Genomic DNA, 18,137 nt, shown 5'->3' with positions numbered 1-18,137 from the left:
AGGTCTTGGTCCAAATATGTCCTGCATTGCAGTTGTTGATCGTCTCTGCTGTGCCAGGCAACCTCGGATGAAAATCTGCATAGAGTCGGGTGCCTCCATGGTTGTTCCACTGCCTTGAGTAATTTTCAAGTCTTTATTAATTCTTGGTATGTAGACATAATGCAGAGCCCACATGTGCATTTCATTGTCTACATCCACAATGCCCAAGTCTCAAGAAAATGGAACAGGTCATAGTAGACATTTGTCATGCCGTGCCAGAGATCCAACCAGAGTCTCTCGATCCTCTAATTGTGTGTGCCTCTTCCTCTAAGAGCACTACCTCGGCCAGTGCCTCTAAACAAGTTCATGAACAAGCAAACTGCATTATTTTCTCCACCATAGTCGGTCCTCACTCTGGAAGGGACTCCATATTTGGAGACTGCATCCAAAAGAATCCATCACAGTGTTGCTGCGATTGTTGTTAGCAGCACGGAGAAAAGTGATGAGCCGACTGTAGCCATCAATGGCACCATGAATGACGATCCTCCATCTAAATTAGTAATATATTAGATAGTTAGTTGCGAAAAACAACAGCTTAAGAGAACTAGAATATTACTGCCCAACACATCAGTACTATCAGTGTATCATTTTGCTGTAGATTTTAATAAACCTAATTAATGGGTAACTTAAAGAAACTGGTGAGAATTGCATGAACCTTATTAGTTTGTGGTTTCCATCCAGATGCCATAATGCAAGACCTTCTACGGAGTCTCTGAGACACTGCTCTGAGGGCTGCAGCCCTTGGGTTGACACGCTGCAAACTGATCCTCACTCTCCATCTTTGCACCCGGATTCCCTCTGCTCTCAGTTGCGCCCGGACAGTCTCTGGGCCAAGCTGATCATTTCCAGCCACCAGGTCCCGAATATTTTCATCCAAGGCTGAATCAGTCATGTCTGAATAGGAAGCATACTGCAACATACTGAAGCGCCTGAAAAGAAAAATCCAAGCAGGGAGTATGGGTTTTAATATGGAGTAGTAGGATCCCTAAAATAGACTTTACAGATCATACAAATGCACTCAGTAATTTTGTCCCCATACAAAATTTTAGACATACAGACAAAAGTTCACATTGCACTTTTTAAACGATTTTACAAGGGAAATCTTAAAATTTGCATTTTGTTTATTACTGCCCTTATGAAGTATAGTACTGAAGTCCTTATTCATGCTCTAGTAACATCACAGATTGATTACTGCAATTATTTTATTTGGTGTTCCTGAAAACAAATTCACCAACTGCAGTTCATTCAGAACTCAGCTGTAAGGACTGTTAGCTGTACACGTACTTCTGACCATATAACACCTACTCTTTTTCAACTACACTGGCTTCCTGTTCGTTTTCGTGTTTTTTATTTTATTGATTTGCCTCTATGTTGTAAGGTGTCCTTGAGTGTCTTGAAAGGTGCCAATAATTAAAGATATTACTATTATTATAATTGACAGATATGTACCTACTGTATATAACACAAAACAAAATAACTGAATTTACAGAAATTATCCTGTTCAAAAGCTTATATCCCTTTGATTCTTAATTTTGTGTGTTGCTTCCTCGATGATCAGTGACCGTTTGTGTCTTTTAAGATAGTTGTGTACGAGTCCCTGATTTGTCCTGAGCATTGAATCTACCCACAAAAATCCATAAGGTCTCAATAAGGCAACACACTACATAAAAAAAAAAAACTAAATATTCAAGTGTGTGAATCAGATTAGAGGACCGGAACTAGCTGTTGTATAAATATTTCTTTATGGACAAAAAGTTGTTAACCTAAAATTTGTGCTTCAGGTAGTAAAATGAAAATAATTAATTTTATTAAACTCAAAAATATAACTTAACATCACTGAATCAGCCTCAATACATTAGGTTACATGAATAAAGAGCAAGCAAACACTGCAGGTTAGCACTTTTTACAGTGTATGTAATACAATCACAACTTACCTTAATCGTCTTTTGATTGTGGATAAAGATGTGTGGAGAACACCTGCGGTACTGTAAAACCGCAAGTCCTCAGAAATGACAGCTGACTCCGAGTAATGGCATAAGATGGTGCACCTTCTGATCCACTACTAATTAATGGTGGTCGATACCCAGATCCATCTGAAGAAATATTATTATGCCATGCTCTGTTTTAGAAAAACATTGAGTAGCAAAGCAAACTAAACAATTTTTCCATGAACTGGATGATTTTTGAACGATTTTATGATTGTCTCAATAATTACTATTCGGAACAACCTCAACAAGAAATACAATTTTTTTTATCTTTGAACGAGTTTCATTTCAGTGTGAAACCTTCATGTGTTGTCCTGTCTAAATTCTGAACCATCTGAATAAACTCTGTTATCCCATGGATAATTTCATCTGCAGCCTGGGCATTTATAAGCCTCCCCCCTTCCCAATCCAGACTCCTCTGCATGGTTTCAATTCTGAAAATGTAAATATAATGTAAAAATAGTTATGAGAATGAGTACATCATTGATTTTCCAATACTACCCCCTCCACTGAACTTAAACCTTAAACCTGAACTCAAACCCCGAGTCAAATTCTGTGCGAGTAGTTGAATAAATTGTTTTGGACAGTAGAGACAAAATCCTTACCTATTTAATGATGACTGAAAGACATCAGGTCCTGGATTATCCGACAACAAAAGTCGGCTGCAGTCATTTAATGTGCGTTTGCACTGCGAGACAAAGCTCCTCGTTTCCCTCGTTGCCATCGTTGCCGTTAACGATTTGAATCCTCCGACTTGCCGTAGATACCTCAAACGCGATAGAGGAGGAGTTATGTACATGAGCAAATGAATGCGCTAATTAAGTTACGTGAGGCGCTAAAATAACACGCGTTAACTTAACCTGTGACGGCGTACGGCGTTTATGTAACGCCAAACGCCGTTTACTTAACGCCTTACGGCTTTTAGAAAACGGCGTTTCAAAGCACGTGAATTATGACCCTTTTGGCTTTCCATACCTTCGAAACGAGACACAGCTAGTGTTTCCAGCAGCGCATCTCTGCAGCAGCGCTGCCCTCTACTGACTCTACAGCGTAAAATCACACAGTTCTACCAGTGTATTTAATTCCTTAACTCGAGCCGGCTCTTTTGAATCTACAGCCCAAAACATACAGCGCTTCCATTTATAGTCCAGTATAAAAGTAATAATCTTTATACTGATGCGCAAGTTATGACTGTCCAACTCGAAATTAAATAAGAACCGTTGAAGTCTCACAAGCCTGAAGTACAACATTAGGCTTCAAAACACTGTCTAAACTGTCTCTGGAACGGTTACTGTTTATTTTATGATCAGCTGTGAGACTTAAATCAAGCAGTGCAGTTACTGACTAGTATGACAAAGTATAATTAAAATTACACGAGAGTTGTTGTAATAAGAGGAATTTTATAAAAAAGAATAAACAAATTAATGAAATATGCCATCACCTTTCTTGTTGGTTTAGGTTTATTTAAGAGTAAGGATCTATTATTGGATTGTATTTATGTCTCTAAAAAGTCTGTAATCACACCTTTTTACAAGATTTTAAATTTAAATTTATTTCTGATTTGTTATATCTTCTCTGTACAAATCTAAAATGATCTCATTATTTGGTAACAGACAGCAGAGGGTAGTAAATACAAAAATAATTGCATTTCTCATTTCCAAATGATTCTTTAAAATAAAAATAAAAAAGTACTTAAAGAATTACTGGAATCGTTAAGAGGAATCGGAATCGCAAAATTCGTTACGATTCCCATCCCTAGGTGGGACTGATATATATATATATCACGTGCAGAGGCTGCGCTCTTTATGCATGCATACATACATGGGATCTGTGGCATTTTTCATTTAATAAATACAGTAGATCAAAAAATACTGTTTTCACTGCCTGTTCATAAATTAGAGCTTCATGGTGCCGCAGCCTTCTGTTAAAAGTATCAAACCTGTATTTTGTCTTCAGTGTTTTTTCTAGCTTTTGATCTAGAAACTGAGGAATCTGAAACATGGCTGGCACAAATCTTTACATGAACAAATAGGTCATATAGGCTTCTACTGCCTTACCACTAGCTCTTTTATTCCGTGTGTATGCAGGAAAGAAATCCTTATAATTACACTTAGGGCCATTTAACTCTACATAAAAACCCCTAAAAACTTAAAGATGACAAAGAGAGTAGACTAGGAAGAAGTAGACAACACTGATTCAAGTGTGGCTATTTAAAGACTTTTGGAAACCTTTTTAAAACTACATTATGAATGAGAATGTTAAAGTGCACATTATGTTTGAGTTAAGGCAGGACTGATCTTGAAGTCAAGCCTCTACTGGCTGATCTGGCGTACAACAAGGGAAGACAGAACAGATCGGATCAAACATGGCTGCAAGCGTTGCGCTACTTAGACCATAGACTCCCTGGGTCTCGCACCATGTTTTCACTGCATCGGCTGTTCTGAGACGAGAACTTGTGGCGCCACAGCCCTCTGTGCTCTTCTGTGAATCAAGAGACCGGCCTTTGCCCCAGGGGGAAGTCTTGTGGGGGGATGGTACGAGACACGTAACAAAGAGCTCCACTATGTCACACTCAGAGGTCCAATCCCAGCTTATAGAGAGCAGGCTCTTTTGCATATGGTCTGTAGCTCAGAGGAATCCTACGGTAAACCTACACAAAACGGTGTTTTTTCAAATGTTACTGGTTTTTAAGGTCTACAGGTTTATGTGTGCATTCTTGTCACTATGATGTAGTCACAGCTGCTGTAAGTGAGTTGAGTAAGTCATTTGTCCAGTTACCACCTCTCAGACAGATACTTGGAGGTCCATGGTATTAATAGATGCCTTCAAACCTCTTAGTTTGTGCTTGCTTCGGCAGCACATATACTAAAATTGGAACGATACAGAGAAGATTAGCATGGCCCCTGCGCAAGGATGACACGCAAATTCGTGAAGCGCTCCATATTTTGATTATGAATTATTAATTTACTGTAATTTTTTCATCTACTGTATGTATGAAGTGAAAAATGCCGGATCCCATGTATTTATGCAATCCCGCCGCTAGAGGGTGACCTCGCTCAACAGCGCCACACTGGCTTATTGTTGAACATACAACTCTTACAAACAGATTTTTGACGAATAATATATTTATGTAAAAATGATTGAGATGTACTCACCATTAATGTAACTGTTGTGCATCTCTCTCGCTGCAGTTTGGCTGAAAAACCTTAGAAACTTTGGCACCTGAAACGCACAAAGCAAACACAAAACTATGTTACACTGTGTTACTACTGTGTTGACTGTAGGCCGCATTTATATAAATCTGATTTCGGTATTGATCGATCATCAGAAACGGAATGGAAAATGATCATTGCCTTGTCTAAAAGTTCTGAAAGATTAAGATATTTCGCAGACAAAAACAGTGCGAAACGATCTGAACGTGTACGCAGGCATTTAAAAACTGCATGAATACTAATTATAACAGAATCAGCAAAATGCTTAAAATAGTAGATGCAGCATAGCACGTCACACCGCAGGACATGTCAACTTTCCCAAAGATGTCGACCAAAACTGATCAACACACTAAATCATCCCCTCATCCTCCATGCCTCAACTACACATGCACAAATGCATCGATTATGGATGCAAACTGAACTTGTCACTTATCGACGACTTTCGCCGTTTTCAATGCAAAACATGTCACTTACCTAGTTCATGCAGATCCGAGGAGGTTTTACTGAAAAGGGTCACATTTGTACACTAAAATTTCGTTTAACGAGACACAAATGTCCATGTAAATACAGGTTATCTGATTGGCTGATCAACACACTAAATCACCCCCTCAACCTCCAAGTTCCCATGCTGCTTCAAACGCTCAGTTATCTTTCCTGTCCCAGAGAAACTCAAAATCACAGGACTTAATGACTACAGACCTGTCGCCCTGACGTCTGAGGTCATGAAGTCATTTGAGAGACTGGTGTTGGCCCACCTGAAGGACATCGCTGGACCCTTTCTAGGTCCCCTTCAATTTGCTTATGGAGCAAACAGGTATGTGGATGATGCGGTCAACATGGGTGTGAGAAGTTTTGTGCGTAGATGGATCGTGGTACGTCTTGTGTCAGAAAGATCTGCTCCAGAGTGAAGATTAGAATACAAATATTTATTATGAAGTGAATAATACGATGCACAGCTTCAGTTGTGTGGATGAGGATATATGTGGTTACAAAAAATATGTATATACCAATATTAATATGACATGGCAAAATAAACACTGTTAATGACTGTGCGTATACTGATACGTTTAAACTCGTGATAATGCAACAGTAAACAAGAGCATATTGTAATGCAACTATTAAAGCGAACTAGTCTGCCGCCGCCGCTACTGACAAGCGGTGTCAGGTTACAAAAGTGTGCGCGCTATGCTTTAGCACTGCCGTGCGCTCTTTATAATCGTTAATATGCCGGTTAAGCACGGAATGCCTATTTTCTTTAACAAATTGTGACAAGCGATAGACTTGTAGAAATAAATAAACACTTTGATAGCAAATAGCTGGGCTGATTCGTCGAACGTTACCGCTGTTGTATGTATATTATAATAGAAACATTTCTGAGGTAAGATTAACCGAATAACACTTTGACACTCTCTAAAACATATTTACAATGGTGATAAATATTGTTACTTACTGAGGTATGAACCCACAACAACACCACACCAAGAAAAACAGACTTCTAAAGGAACAAACAAAAGCCAGGCGATAACTCCGTTACAGAGAAGCTGCCGAACTGAAACTTTCGCGCATGCGCCAAATTAGTTTGAACATGTTTGACTCGCGCATGCATGGAGCAGGGAATTTTGTACAATGGGATTGCATCATATCCTGCAACATCTGGACAGACCAGGGACATATGCAAGGATCCTTTTTGTGGACTTCAGTTCGGCTTTAGACACCATCATCCCAGCTATACTCCAGAACAAATTACACCAACTCTCTGTTCCCTTGTCTATCTGTCAGTGGATTACCAGCTTTCTGACGGACAGGCAGCAGCTCCTGAGACAGGGGAAATTCACTTCCAGCACCTGTACAATCAACACTGGTGCCCCCCAGGGATGTGTGCTCTCCCCACTACTCTTCTCCCTCTACACCAATGACTGCATCGCCAAGGACCCCTCTGCCAAGCTCCTGAAGTTTGCAGACGACACCGCTGTCATCGGCCTCATCCGAGATGACGATGAGTCTGCATACAGAAGGGAGGTTAAACAGCTGGCTGTCTGGTGCAGTCAAAACAACCTGGAGCTGAACACTTAAAGGAGCAAGATGATTAAACCACCTCGGCCGGCTACAGTCCCGACTTGGGACTTAACTTTAGTCCTAAAAGCTCTCGCAGGGCCCCCTCGAACCTTTGGACTCTGTAGAATTGCGCATGCTCTCCGCCGCACTACTGCTGGCTCTGGCCTCAGTAAAATGGGTCGGTGGCTTATATTCACTTACATGCACTATCAGTCAATTTATGTCTGGAGTTTGGCCCCGGTCTTTCAAGAGCCACTGTCAAACCCAGAAAAGGCTATGTGCCTAAGGTCCTAACCACGACCCTTCAGATCGCAGGTGGTTCACCTTCATACCTTTTACCTCCTCCATTCTTTCGGATGAGGAACGATAACTGCATTTGTTATGCCCTGTGCGGGCACTACACGCATACATTGAGCGTACACGCCAGTTCAGACTGTCCGATCAGCTCTTTGTATGCTATGGAGGACGCACAAATGGAATGTCCGTCTCCAAGCAAAGACTTTCTCACTGGATTGTCGATGCAATTGCCCTGGCTTATGAGTCGCAAGGTAAGACTTGCCCAATTGGCGTTAAAGCACACTCAACTAGAGGCATCGTCTCCTCATGGGCATGGACGAATGGGGTGTCCTTACAGGACATATGTTTTGCAGCAGGATGTTTCTCTCAAAACACATTCGCAAGGTTATACAACCTAGACGTAATGTCTCTCTCTTCACAAGTCCTCTCTGTTTAGAGTGCTTGCTATCCATTGGCCAAATATATATATATATATATATACTTATGCTCCTCCCCTTTAGGACGAGCTCCCCATCTGTTAAACAACCGCCTGCATTAGGTCGTTGCAATTTACCATAAGTCACAAGCACTTGCATTATAAAGAAACTCCCTTCCTGACTGGATTCATGAAGGAGCTAATTCGTACTATATGACTATAGTTCATATATTCGTCCTGAGTGCTCCCCTCCTGGTCCAACACAAGGGTCACTCACTGCGGCATACTCTTTTCGGTCGCCGTCCCACGAGACTGCAGCGTCATGCTTCCTTTCTGGGAGGTTATGTCGTGTAGTGTGGTGTGATGGGTTTCTGTTCCCCATCTGCGTTAATAAACGCAATGTCAAGTGTACTGAGTCATAAGGGAACATCTCGGTTACGCATGTAACCTCGGTTCCCTGAGATGAAGGGAACGCTAGCTCCACTACAAGGCACGAGCGATGCGCTCTTTGTTTTCAGTCAGACATTCTGAGGAAATGGTGTTTGCGCACCTGCCCACGCTATTCTCCAACTCGCGCACAACTCGCCACGCGCCCCACCGAGAGCAAGAACCACATTATAGCGACCGCGAGGAGGTTAACCCAACGTGACTCTACCCACCCTAGCAACCGTGCCAATTGGTTGCTCCTGAGTGCGATCACTCAGCACGCCCTGGATTCAAACTTGCGACTCCAGGTGTGGTAGTCAGCGTCTTTACTTGTTGAGCTACCCAGGCCCCAATGAGTTAGTGCTTTTCTAATACACTGAGAATTCATCCAGTAGTTTAACATGCAGAAATGAGCACATAATAGGTGATACTTGTGACCTGGTGCATCACAGTAGCATTGGGATGCCAGATCAAATGTAAGCAATTATTGTGTGAACCACGTCATGCAATGTCATTACTTCATTATCAACTACCAGAATAATGTCATTAATAAATTACATACTGTAAGTGTGATTAAGAATCCTATGTATGGAATGAAATACAAACCTTTATTGTTTTGCGGTGGTGATGACCCACCCTCATACACTACAACAGTCAAATAACTAAAGCTGGCTATGTAAATATTTTCTCCATACACAAGATAATAGCAGTGATAATATAAGCCAAACATGACAAAAAACACATCCTTTATTGAAATCCTCAGACAAATCTAAAAAGAGGCCTTCTCATTTTTCCCAAGCCACGGCATAACTATAAAAAAAAAAAAAAAAATCAGCATGAAAGCAGCCTATTTTAAAACCAAAAACCCATTAACAGATGAATACAATAATTTGATAATCAAATTAAGCTGTGCCCTATTACTGTCACAAATCATTGTGAAAGCACACCTTCAGAGGGCCACAAGAGGAAACGTCTCGGTTACGTACGTAACCTCGGTTCCCTGAGACTCAGTACACTCGACATTGCGTAGTTACGCATATGGGGAGTGCCTTCATACACGACCTAGTTGAAACCTCTCTACAATAACGCCAGTATTCTAATATTGGCTATGGTGTTTGAGCCCCGCCTGTTTTGGCGCGAAACTGTCCGCTATAAAAACAGGTGCACAGACATCATTTCCTCAGAATTTCTGACTGAGAACAAGGAGCGCACCGCTCGTACCTCAGGAACTCTGAGTCTTGTAGTGCGGCTAGCGTTCGCAATGTCTCGTTCCCTTCGTCTCAGGGAACCGAGGTTACGTACGGAACCGAGACGTTCCCTTACGACTCAGTACACTCGACATTGCGTAGTTACGCATATTGGGAACAGAATCCCATCATGCCACACTACACGGCATAACTTCTCAGAGAAGAAACATGGCGGCGCAGTCTTGTGGGACGGCGACTGACATGAGCATGCCGCAGTGAGTGATCTTCGTGATGGCCAGGAGGAGAGCACTCATAACGAATATATGAACTAGTCATATAGTATGAATTAACTCCTTATGAACCCAGTCGGGAAGGGAGTATATTTATAATGAAAGTGCTTGCATCTTTATGGTAAATTATAACGGCCTGATGCAGGCGGTTGTGCAAATGATGTGGAGCCCATACTTAAAGTGAAGGGCACAAGTGTGTGTGTGTGTGTGTGTGTATGTGTGTGTGTGTGTGTGTGTGTGTATATATATATATATATATATTTGACTAATGAATAGCAAAAGTGATGTTACGTCTAGGTTGTAAAACCTTGCGAATGTGTTTTGAGAGAAACATCCTGCTGCAAAACATATGTCTTGTAAGGACACCCCATTCGTCCATGCCCATGAGGAGGCCATGCCTCTAGTTGAGTGTGCTTTAACACCAATTGGGCAAGTCTTACCCTGCGACTCATAAGCCGGGGCAATTGCATCGACAATCCAGTGAGAGAGCCTTTGTATGAAGACGGGCATTCCTTTTGTGCATCCTCCATAGCATATAAAGAGCTGATCAGACAGTCTGAACAGGCAAGTATGCTCAACATATGCATGTAGTGCCCGTACAGGGCATAACAATGCAATGATTGTTCCTCATCCGAATTAAATGGAGGAGGGAAGAAGGCCTGAAGGTGAACCACCTGCGCTTTGACGGGCGTGGTTAGGACCTTGGGTACATAGCCTTTCCTGGGTTTGACAGTGGCTCTTGAAAGACCGGGGCCAAACTCCAGACATGAATTGTCGACTGGGTCCTTGCCATGTAAGAGACACCAATCAGTGAACACTTTCCATTTTAGTGCGTAGAGGCGTCTCATGGACGGTGCTCTGGCCTGTAAAATGGTGTTCATGACTGAACGCATCAGTTCTGGCGTGTGTAGTGCGCAGGGGCCACACATGCAGGTTACACAGCTGGGGCTGGGGATGCCAGATTGTGCCTCGCGCCTGAGGGGAGATCCCTCCTCAGCGGTATTTCCCATGGTGAGCAAGCTGTACAGCATCTCCATCATTTCCAGAAACCATGGCTGGTTGGGCCATTTCAGCGCAACTAATAGAACCATTTCCTTGTCCTCTCGGACTTTGCATATGACAGAGTGAATAAGGCATACCGGGGGAAACGTATATTTGCATTTCGCCGGCCATTTGTGTGCCATTGCATTCGCTTCCAGAGGGGCTTGGGACTTCGAATAACAGAGGGGACTGTGGGCATTCTCCACTGAGGCAAATAGATCGATTTCTGCTTTGCCGAACATTTCCCAAATCCTCAATACAGTTTGAGGGTGAAGTCTCCGGAATTCCGCCTTGGCGGTTTATAAATGCCACAACTGTCATGTCGTCTGAGCGAACCAGGACATGACACTTTTATATTTCTGATTGAAAAGCTTTTAAGGCTATAAATACAACCGACTGCTTTAGGCACTGCGTGACAACTTGCCCCAGCGCGACAGAACTCGCAGAACGCGACACTGTCCGTGGTGCTAAAGCAACTATTCAGCGGCGGGATATAGTGATGCGCAAAGCACGTCGTGGCACATGGCGCTTCAGCCAGCACTGAAGAGGTCTCATGTGTAAGAGACCTAATGGAATGCCGCCGCCATAAATCCCAATGCTTTCTGAAACGGTTTCAGTGGAAGTATTCTCCCCAGTTTGAACTGAGATGGACAGTGTAGAATGGCTGAAGCAGTAAGTCTCTGTGCTGGCATAACAAAGCCTGACTGCGCCAGTAACAGCCAATCGTCGAGGTGGTTTAAGATGCGTACGCCGCTCAGTCTCAGAGGGGCGAGAACCGCATCAATGCGCTTCGTGAATGTGCGAGGAGCCAGAGACAGTCCAAAGGGCAGGACTTTGAATTGATACGCTGTTCCCTCGAACGCGAATCTCGACTAGAGCATCCAAAAGAGTGGCTTTTTCCTTATCACTCATTTCTGTGAGGGTCAGCCGTATACGTCGATCCAGAACTGCCAGGTTGACCATGGACTTGCCGGTGGCCTGCGCAGTGACTTTCGTGGTATGCAGCGCTAAATCTGTAGCGGCGCGGAGCTCTTTGAATATCTCTGGATCGAAGCCGTGCTCGTCCATTTGCCTGAGGAGCTTGGCTTGAAATTCCTGGCGCACCGCCATTGTGTGGAGTGCTGAACCAGCTTGTTCTGCTGCCGAGTAAGCTTTTCCCGCCAGTGCGGACGTTTGTCGACACGGTTTGGAAGGTTGTATGCGGCGTGATTTCCACTCTCCGTTACTCGCTGGGCAGAGGTGTGCCGCTTTAATAACCGTTTTCTTCCCCGTGATCCACATTAAAGAGGATGGCGTCGCTGCGCGAGCGCGCCGTATAAGGTCGCGCGCCAGGATTTGGATAGTTCGTTATGAACTTCGGGGAAGAATGGGGCAGATTTGCGGGACGCTGCCGTTTGACGGCGTCCGGACTGCTGGAACCATTCATCAAGGCGAGACTGTTCAGGTTCCTCTGGGGGAGACCACTCAAGGTAAAGCTCTTCGACCGCCCTAGTAAGGACGCGGAGCATCTCCCTGTCAGTGGCGCGTGAACGTTTCTCACCCTCGCTTGGGGGAGGGGCGGCAGCCTCATCCACTGACCACTCGCCTGATGCAGCGAGAGACGTAATGACATCGTCATTATTATAACCAGCGTCAGAACCGCTGCGCGAGACGAGGCCGCCCGCTCTTTCAGAAGACCGGAGCTCGTCTCGCACATAGCGTTTTGGAAAACACGCGCTTCGGAGAGATTGAGGGGCTCGCGGGGCGTGTGCCGCCGCAAGGGCCACCTCAAAGTCACCCTGCTCGACCTCGTGGCCCCGCCGTGCCTCCTCGTGTGAACCCTCGGGTATCACAGAAGAGGCGGGTGGGAGGGCAACTGAGGCTGAATCGTCCCTCAGAACGAGGGTGATTCACGAGCGAAGCGTCTTGAGAGTCATGCACACACCGTGAGGCAGTCTGTCTCCATGAGGGCAGACTCTGCGTGGGCGCGGCCCAGACAGTAAACGCAGCTCTCATGCTGATCTGACGGCGGGATGTGCCTCTCGCACAAGGAACGCTTACGGAACGACATCTTTAAAAAGACGCGAACGCGTAAGTGACTCCCTTAGGTGTAAATATATATGAATTTATATATTTATATCACGCAGTATACAATACACAATTGCTTTGTAAGGATACACAAACCCTGCCGAAGCGCTGCGGGGAATCGGGATGCTGAGGCCCGTTCGCCAGCGAAGCGTCAGTCGGCGAGGCGGTGTGATGTTCGCCGGAACACTGCGGGGGAGCGGAAAGATTTCCCGCGAAGATTCCGCCCGCTGACTTGTGTATATCGACGGCGAAGGTAGAGGGCTTCTAGACGAGAGATGATCGCCGTCTTGAAGGAAGAAATTCTGAGGAAATGGTGTCTGCGCACCTGTTTTTATAGCGGACAGTTTCGCGCCAAAACAGGCGGGGCTCCAACACCATAGCCAATATTAGAATATTGGCGTTATTGTAGAGAGGTTTCAACTAGGCCCTGTACGAAGGCACTCCCCATATGCGTAACTACGCAATGTCAAGTGTACCGAGTCGTAAGGGAACTACGCATGAAGCCCAGCAGTGCAGTTCTCAGCGCGCGCTGGTGAGACCTCAAGCCAATGGGAGCGACGCGCACCCCCGAAACAATTCGTCGACCAGCCAACGGGGCGAGGGAGACCCGTGCGTGAAACGATTCGTCCGGCGGCCAATCCGAGCACGGGGCCTGAAACCATTCGTCGGCCGTCCAATGGGCCGAGGGGGGCATGGGCGGAGCGCGGTGAAACAATTCGTCCGGCGGCCAATCCGGACTAGGGGGCGTCTGAAACAAATCGCAACATTCACCCGAAGATTTGGTTCCATTGAATTGTTTTGGTCACTATGTTTGTTCGCTGTTCAAGGATTAAACTCATCCATTGACATGCCGGTTAAAACGATATTCCTGTAAAAAAAAAAAAATGTGTGAACCATTACAAATTTTAGAGAATTTTCGAGCGTCGCCAGTTAGAGGTTGTGCTCCAAATACAAATTATCCGTCACTCGGATGGATATGAGTTGTAAAGTTTCCGGCATGGTTATTTTTATCCGTCATTAGTTTCTTGCATTATTTCTCCATTGAAACTTGCCTGTTCTCACAGATCTCTCTCTTTCTCTCCCTCTCTCGCACGTACACACACCCACAGCCACACAAACAGCAGAGTAAAGCCGCGTAAACATGTTTTTTATTTGTCAAAAAGTTGCTAACGCCGTCCTACTCGTGTTGTGCCACTATCCAAAAGAGAGAAATGATCGCACTGAAATTACCTCAGGAATTATAAAACGGCTCCTATTTTAAATGTGCAATTATATCTAATATAGTCACCAAAAGGCTCTATCCACGTTTTGATGATGAATTACAGAGAAGTGCTGATCTACAGAGGTCTTCTCCAAAGATCCCTCGGTTATGTTTATGGTTTTTATAGGGATATTGTTTGGTTCGTTGGATCGGTTTGCATTCTCACAACAAGAGAACCGCTCCAGAGTCCGTTTGCAATCGGTCCGAGACGACCAACCGATTGTTTTGGAGAGGATATGAGTGCGATTGCCGTGTTCACATATGCCTGAACAAAGCGAAAAAACGCGCTTGGTTCCGAAACAAACGCTCCAAACGATGTCATGTTTTTGGACTTATGGGGGAAACCCATTCGAACACGGGGAGAACATGCAAACTCCACACAGAACCCGGGAATTTCTTGCTGTGAAGCGACAGTGCTAACCACTGAGCCACCATGCCGCCCTAATCAGCATATCATGTAATTTGATTAATATATGAATCGATTTACATCCCTAATCTTTGTCTCTCTTTTTTTGGACCTTAAAGGTTTAGTCCACCCAAAAAGTGCAATTCACATCATTTATTCACCCTCATGCCATCCCACATGTGTCTTTCTTCTGCAGAACACAAATGAAGATGTTTAGAGGAATATCTCAGCTCTGTAGGTACAATGCAAGTGCATGGTGACCAAAACTTTTATGCTGCCTTTACTGTATGTGCATTTTGGAGCTTCAAAGTAATCCATAAGACTCCAGTGATTTAGTCCATGTCTTCTGAAGTGATCCAATCAGTTCTGGGTGAGAACAGACCAAAATATAACTTGCAGTCTCTAGGCACGATCATGATTTCAAGCTCCCTTAAAATTCCTAGTGCTTGACGCGTACGCGGTGTGCTAGAAAGTGTAATCAGGCTTAAAATCATAATCGCCAAGGAGACTGCTGATGGCAAGATTTAAAGTGAAATAAGGAGTTACGTTTTTGGTCTGTTCTTAGCACTATGTTGGTCTGTTAAACCATTGGAATTATATGAATTACTTTTATTTGCTTCTGGAGCTTCAACGTTTTGGTAACCATTCACTTGCATTGTATGGGCCAACAGAGCTGAAATATTCTTCTAAAAATCTTGGTTTGTGTTGCACGTAAGCAAAAGTTTTACACATCTGGGATGGCATAAGCTTGCGTAAAGGGGAGAATTTTCAATTTGGGGTGAACTATTCATTTAATAAACCCAGTACACATTTGCTGTAATTGTATGTACAAGAGCAGCTAGGACATTCTGCAAAACATCTTCTTTTTGTGTTCCACAGAAAAATTGAAAACTGGAACTGCATGAGGGTGACCTAATGATGACAGATTTTTTTTGTTTTGTTTCTGAGTGACCTATTCCTTTACGCAAACATTAATAGGCTGATTGTGTTTTTTGCCTATATTAATCTAACTTCGAGTGATTAACCGTGTGCTCTTGTACTTTTGCAGGAAAAACCAGAAACAGAACGTTCCAGCATTTATCGTTCTCTCACAGTGAATACTTCAAGAGATGATGTGCTACAGGGATTTTCCTGTGCCCAGTCATTACCCAAACTACATGCATAACTCTATGGTCGTCCAGTACTTCAAACTCTACGCTGTTCAAATACATTCACTTCCAGGTTATCACCATAACACCTCATCCTCTGTTCACGCATAGACAGTCTGGTACAGTGGCGCCAATAACTATTTGGACACTTAAAGGTGCCGGAAATGATTTTAGCGTTCTGAAGCTTTCATGTGACTGAGCCGTCGAATTAGCCATGCCCCCTTATTCCAAAACCCCGCCCTCCGAAGATAATTTTAAGACCAAATCGGAGCAAAAGAGCAGCATTGCTTGTTCCTGTGTCTGTCAACAGTGGCACAATAGCGCCCTCAACTGACAAACATTATGAATCAGGGCCTCGATGATCCGCTTCAAATACAACACTATGAGAACGAGCAAAATAACTGACAGGTGAAAAGCGTCAGTGTCCGCGGTCCACTGACACATTTTTGTTTGCTGTTTACAAAGTCTACAGCTATCACAGAGACCAGCGAGATATCTCAGGACACTTACTTCATTAATATCTTTAAGGGATTAAGAAAAATGTTTGCATACTTTTCCATGAAACAATCACCTACAGCACCTTCAAGTCAGACTTGCAACGTATGGATTTTAAGGTATGAATTTTTAATGCATTAAATAACAACATCAAAGTGTCATCCATGAACAAATGATACTAGACCTTCTCTTAGAACTTACTTCATTGTTTTGTTGGGTCCAAGGTGATTTTGAATGGGTTTATGAAGTTCACACACTCCTTCCATAATTTGAGTTTGATTATAAGAATCATTCTTTCATAATGACATGTAACATTCAGGTTCTATGTGATTGTGAATATTTCAGACCACAGTGTGAGGCAGAGGCTAGATTTCTCTGACTCTGGTCAGTGGGAGGTGGTGACCGCAGAAAGAGATGGACGAGAGGAGACGCATGTATTTGATGGTGTACTCGTGTGTGTAGGACACTTCACACAACCTATCACCCCCATCTCAGCCTTCCCAGGTGCACAACTGATATATCACACTAACATGTTGAAGATCACTGCATCTTTAAGAATGAATGAAGAATGAAATGAATGAAGTGATCTTTTCATATGATCTGATAATAATAACAGGGCTCTTATCAGGTAAATGTGGCATTGATACTAATTTATTACATGTTTTCAGGTATACAGTGCAATGCTCTCAAATTATTTGAGTGCTTTAGTCATATGTAAATTGTATGAATTGCATTAGAAAACATAACAAAATATCAAGCAAGTGCCATCTGCAAACTAAAGATGCGAGACCTTTTCTCAAAATGAACTTCTTTTTTTTTTTTTTAAGTTATCTTTTCACCAGCTGGTCCCGTGGTCATTTTCAGTGGATGCATGAAGTAAGTCATTTGACAACCAGAAAGAGTCCAACTATTTTAAACCATATTGTTTTCTCATTTTAAACGTAACAAAACATCATTGTGAAACGTTGTGCTGTCTGTCTTTAAAACTATATGCCACATGGTTTGATATTTGTTTTCAATGCAATCCCATGCATACTAATTTATGTGTCTTAAGTGTCCAAATACTGTATGTTATATAAAGCAATGGCATTATGTTGCAATCATTTTATTGTAAGTTTGTCTGCTACAGGTATTGATACATTCCCAGGGACATTTGTCCACAGCTGGGAATATAAGGACCCTGATCCTTACCGTTGGAAGAGATAGTTGGGATTGGGAATTCTGGAGGAGACATTGCAGTGGAGCTCAGCAGAGTGTGTGAGGAGGCAAGCAGTTTTGAGCCTAATGTCAAACATACCTCATTCTATAACAGTGACTGGATACAATGTCCTGTCAGTTTACCTTCATGTAATCTTCTTGTTGCTCTTTCCTCGGGTGATGTCAACATGAAGACTTTGGTAACACTTTACAAAAAGTTTCTATTAGTTTAAGGGATAGTTCACCCAAAAATGAAAATTCTCTCATTATTTACTCATCCTAGTGCCATTCCAGATGTTTATGACTTTCTTTCTTCTGCAGAACACAAATAAAGATTTTAGAAGAATATCTCAGCCCTGTAGGTCCATACAATGCAAGTGAATGGTGACCAAAACTTTGAAGCTCCAAAAATTACAAAGGCAACATAAAAGTTATTCTCCAGTGGTTTAATCCATGTCTTCAAAAGAGATATGATAGGTGTGGGTGAGAAACAGATCAATTTAAGTCCTTTTATTTTTATTTTTTTTACTAGAAATCACCTTTGACCAGCCCTGACCAGTATGGGGTGAAATGCACGAAGAATGCGAATCGACAAAAAACAAAAGAAGGTGGAAGT

At 43.2% G+C, this 18,137-nt stretch overlaps 1 long non-coding RNA gene, 1 other non-coding gene and 1 pseudogene across 6 annotated transcripts; 2 read left to right on the top strand and 1 right to left on the bottom strand.

Moving 5' to 3' along the window:
• The window catches only part of LOC127415997 (flavin-containing monooxygenase 5-like), an 86,607-nt pseudogene that overhangs the window by 67,107 nt on the left and 1,363 nt on the right, over positions 1-18,137 (top strand).
• LOC127416122 (uncharacterized) lies at positions 427-7,038 on the bottom strand. 5 transcript variants are annotated; one of them, XR_007893052.1, is made up of 7 exons: positions 7,024-7,038; positions 5,936-6,130; positions 5,180-5,246; positions 2,630-2,791; positions 1,974-2,132; positions 695-968; positions 427-529 (listed from the first exon to the last, which is right to left on the bottom strand). It is a non-coding gene; the product is annotated as an uncharacterized LOC127416122 (long non-coding RNA). The 5 variants fall into 5 exon arrangements; XR_007893051.1 differs by lacking the exon at positions 7,024-7,038 and adding an exon at positions 6,687-6,765; XR_007893053.1 differs by lacking the exons at positions 5,936-6,130; positions 7,024-7,038 and adding an exon at positions 5,711-5,780.
• On the top strand, positions 4,866-4,972 carry LOC127416549 (U6 spliceosomal RNA). The gene has a single exon (XR_007893135.1). It is a non-coding gene; the product is annotated as a U6 spliceosomal RNA (small nuclear RNA).

Source organism: Myxocyprinus asiaticus, chromosome 25, assembly GCF_019703515.2.
Source record: "Myxocyprinus asiaticus isolate MX2 ecotype Aquarium Trade chromosome 25, UBuf_Myxa_2, whole genome shotgun sequence".
Classification (NCBI taxonomy): domain Eukaryota; kingdom Metazoa; phylum Chordata; class Actinopteri; order Cypriniformes; family Catostomidae; genus Myxocyprinus; species Myxocyprinus asiaticus.
The sequence above is the reverse complement of the archived record's forward strand: the minus strand, read 5'-3'. Positions and strand labels throughout refer to the sequence as shown.